Source organism: Cherax quadricarinatus, chromosome 1, assembly GCF_038502225.1.
Source record: "Cherax quadricarinatus isolate ZL_2023a chromosome 1, ASM3850222v1, whole genome shotgun sequence".
In the NCBI taxonomy this organism is placed as follows: Eukaryota; Metazoa; Arthropoda; class Malacostraca; order Decapoda; family Parastacidae; genus Cherax; species Cherax quadricarinatus.
Window position 1 is genome coordinate 76,372,576 of NC_091292.1, and position 4,603 is coordinate 76,377,178.

Here is a 4,603-nt window from a genome sequence, read left to right on the forward strand (position 1 = left end):
GGTGTTATTACTGCAACAATATTATTTGCTATATTCCTCCATTTTAGGTGCCTTAAGTTGAAATCCCCCAGGAGCAAGATGTTGGGTGCAGGAGCTGGAAGATTTTCCAGACAGTGGTCAATTTTTAACAGCTGTTCCTGGAATTGCTGGGATGTTGCATCCGGAGGCTTGTAGACTACCACAATGACTAGGTTTTGGTTCTCGACCTTTACTGCTAAAACTTCCACTACATCATTTGAGGCATTTAGCAGTTCTGTGCAAACAAGTGACTCTGCAATGTACAGGCCAACCCCTCCCTTTTGCCTGTTCACTCTGTCACATCTGTATAGGTTGTAACCTGGGATACATATTTCGTTGTCCAAGTGATCCTTTATGTGGGTCTCAGTGAAAGCCGCGAACATTGCCTTTGCCTCTGCAAGCAGTCCACGGATGAAAGGTATTTTGTTGTTTGTTGCTGGCTTTAGACCCTGTATATTTGCAAAGAAGAATGTCATCGGACTGGTGGTATTGTTGGTACTGGGTGTGGGTCGCATCCTGGGGGACAAGATTAAGGACCCCAGTGGAAATAAGTTAGACAGTCCTCGATGACGCACTGACTTTCTTGGGTTATCCTGGGTGGCTAACCCCCCGGGGTTAAAAATCCGAACGAAATCTTATCTTATCTTAACTAGCATAACCACGCTTTACTAGGTCCACTCCTTTGAGTTTGGCTTGGAAAGGTATAAATAAAATAACCAGGAAAAAGACTGGCAATGTTGCTCATCCCTTTCCTCTTGAAAAGCAAATGACCTCATATATGACTGATCCAAAACATCCAGGCATGAAATCCTTCCATTTCATATTAGAAAAAAATTAGAGAGTGATTCTGAAGAAATGTTGAAACTGATTAATTTTATGAGCCAAAATATTGATGAGAGTGATTGCGTCTTCGCCGAGTATGAATTAGATAATGCATTAACTAAAGATCGATCAACTGCTCCTGGAGAGGATGGTATAACCTATGATATTCTCAGAACTTTAAGGCACGCGTCTGAAAACCCTCAATGTAACTGATAAATCTCAGTTACATTGAGGGAGTTCTTCCTACTTCCTGGACCAATAGTCTCATTGTGCCTATCTCTAAGCCCCAACAGCCTGATACATTTAGACCGATCTCCTTAAGTAGATGTTTTTGTAAAATTTTTGAAAGAATGATACTTAACAAACTGTGCTACAGAATCAGACACCAACTTTCCCCCCTACCTCTATGGTTCATGAAAGGTAAAAGTGTGCAGAACTGTATTTCCACCTTTCTCACTGCACACACCTCTATTAGTTTTACCACTTTTCTTGATCTAAAATCTGCATTTGATATTGCGAACAGAACCGTTATACTACATGAACTAGCCAATATGAATATTGGTGGTAGCTTACTTTGCTGGATAATAGGATACTTGTCAAAAAGAGTATCCTCTGTCCTCTACCAAGGCTTTAGAAGTGTCGAAAGAAATGTCTTTAGGTACACCGCAGGGAGGAGTTCTTAGTCCCATGCTATTTAATATTCTGATTAATGATCTCTTAAATGCTCTACCTGCCTCACCTGAACATATAGCTATAAGCTATGCTGATGACATCATGATACATACAACAGGGCATAAGAAGATGAGCACCATTCTTAATGAAGTTCAAGCAATTTGTAATCGACTAGGCCTCATAATATCTTCCTCTAAAACAAAGATATTAACAAGCAAACGACACCCCCCACCCATCTATTTACAGGGTGAAAACATTAGCTACGTTAAAAATTACAGATATCTTGGTGTAGATGTACCTTTTATCAAATCCACTATACCACAACTAAACAAGAAATGCAAAGATAGGCTAAATGCTCTCAAAGCTGTTACTGGCTACAACCCCAACTATGGTGCTAATGTGAGAATCGTGAGAATGATGTACATAGCCTATGTTAGGTCCTTAATTGGTTATGATGCTCCCATGTTGATATTAGCTAGAGAAAGTTCTCTCCGACCCTTGGAATTAATGCAAAATGGAGCTCTCAGAATTATTCTTGGGTGTCCCAAATCTGCAAAGGTTCTTAATATGAGGAAGGAGCTTGGTATTTCTAGTATCAGTGGTAGGATTGTTGAGATTAACACTGTACTCGGTATTACAATGTTAAGAAATGAACCAGACACTGTCACAATGAATCTTACCAAGTGTCCAGAGGCAAATACACACAGATCTAAATAGATTGTGAAAACGTGCAATTGCATTAAGTTTTATAATCTGCATGAACTGTATCACTGTAGTCAACAAGAGCATTTCACCCCTCCATGGAAGATGTGTTCATCTAATATCACATACGAGGTTTGATAAAGCTCATGGAGCGGGGAGAGAGAGGGCCTAGTAGCAACCGGTGAAGAGGCGGGGCCAGGAGCTAGGACTCGACCCCTGCAACCACAAATAGGTGAGTACAAATAGGTGAGTACCTGCAAGTCCCTCCCAAGAAGCTCATTGCTAGTAATCCCTTCCTTAAATCACTTGTTAAAGCAACTGCTCAAGAAGAAATTTCTCGCCTAGCTGGTAGTAGTAAGTTATCACAAGTTATATACACTGATGGATCTAAACAGGAGTCTTCTGGTAGGGCTGCATCTGCTCTTGTTGCAACTTCCATAGTTAAGAACGATAATAAATTTGTTGAACTAGGCAAAAGAATTAACAACTGGGCGTCTACACTGCAAACTAAATTGTTTGCAATCCTAATGGAGCTAAAACTAACCTATAACACTGAACTTGACTCTATCATCATTACTGATTCTATGTCATGATTGAATGCTCGTAACTCATATAATGACTCCAACAACATGCTCACTGGAGAAGCCAGGTATAGATACTCAAAAATCAGGGACAAAGGAATTAATGTACAATTGCTATGGATCCCATCACACATTGGATTACTTCTTCATGATAAAGTTGATATGTTAGCCAAGAAGTGTACCCAGAAGGAGAATGTAGAATATAACTTTGGTACATCTGTGTCTAGCATTAGGAGTAACATTAGGAGAGAAGTAAATAATGAAAATGATTGTTATAGGAATGCAGTTAGAAGCCTGAGTAGATCTATAACCCACTATGATAACATGAACGTAGATAAGTATGTTTATGGAGCAATTTGCAATGTGAACAGACTGCCTTTGGGGCCTAGTTCCTAGGTCTTTTGTGTATCCATATGCTCTTGCGCTACCGTCCACAGGATGGATATGAGGTGCACAATAAACTAGCCGCTTCGATGGCAAAATCTAAATCTGACTGATGTTGTAGTAGCCAGGCTTAGGCTTGGTTACAAGTTCTTTTGGCAGTTTGGGAGACACACAGATGATGATCAAACTAAATGCAAATTATGTGATCCGGCATATGGTCACTGTCTTGAACACTATGTGCTTAATTGTTCACATATTGAGGAACACAGAGACAGACAGTATAATAACCTATGTGACATGTCATGATATCTTATTAATGAAAATAAGATACCAGATATACTCAGCAAATTTCCTAAATTTGCATGTAACAGATAAGTGAACTGTAGATATGTAGATAAATAAAAACCCATATGTACACCTGTTAACCCTTTTGGGGCCTAGTTCTTAGGCCTTTTGTGTATCCATATGCTCTTGTGCTACCGTCCACAGGATGGATATGGGGTGCAGAATAAACTAGCCACTTCAGTGACAAAATCTAATAATCTCACCACTGGCCTGTTGGTCTAGGGGTATGATTCCTGCTTTGGGTGCAGGAGGTCCCGGGTTCAAATCCCGGACAGGCCCTAATTTTTAGGGGTTGCACAGTGTGCAACCCCTAAAAATATAAGTTGTACATACACAACTTAGTTACATCTACGGCGTGTACGTCTAGTAGTATGATTCTCTCTCTCAGGGTGCGAGAGATACCGGGTCCAACTCACAGACAGGCCCCGGTTACTTTTCCACTGGAAACCCGTGAAAATGGGAGAAAAAGTAATATAACCGAAGTCAATACATCAGCGGCCTGTTAATCTGGAAATCCGTTTTCTTTTTTGGGTGTAGGAGTCTTCTGACACGGTGGTTAGGTTTTGCGCTTTGCAATACATGATTGGTCTCTGTTCTATGTCCTTTCCAGGGAGGAACCCTGACGCTAGTGAGGAGCTCTTGATCCAAAGAATTGGAGTTGCCGTCACTTACCTTGGATCGAATCTGACTCCATAGGTTTAGTGCTTCCCCCATGAATACTTTGCTATTGTGTCAGTTTTCTTCTTCTTCTTCTTCTTCTTCTTTTATCTTTCTTCTTCTTACCCTTCCCTGTCTTCCTCTCTGTCTTATTTGGATAATAAAAATAAAAATAGTTTTCCAGGATTGCTATCTTAGATGGCTACTCTTCTAACCCCACAAGGGGCTGGAGATGTAATGATAGACTGAGATGAACTGTCTGACAAGTCGTGGGGTTTTACAACAGGTATTTGGTCAGTGCTGACATGTAAAGAGAACGAACGGGAGAATGGGACATTACCTACAGGAGTTTACGTGGGAAAAAGTGAAGAATTAAAGGGATGAAAATAAACATGAAGGTATAAGATATCACAGCGAGGAAG

General features: G+C 40.5%; 1 non-coding gene across 1 annotated transcript; it reads left to right on the forward strand.

Moving 5' to 3' along the window:
* Positions 1 to 3,731: 3,731 nt before the first annotated feature.
* On the forward strand, positions 3,732 to 3,803 carry TRNAP-UGG (transfer RNA proline (anticodon UGG)). The gene has a single exon. It is a non-coding gene; the product is annotated as a tRNA-Pro (tRNA).
* The last annotated feature ends 800 nt before the right edge of the window (positions 3,804 to 4,603 follow it).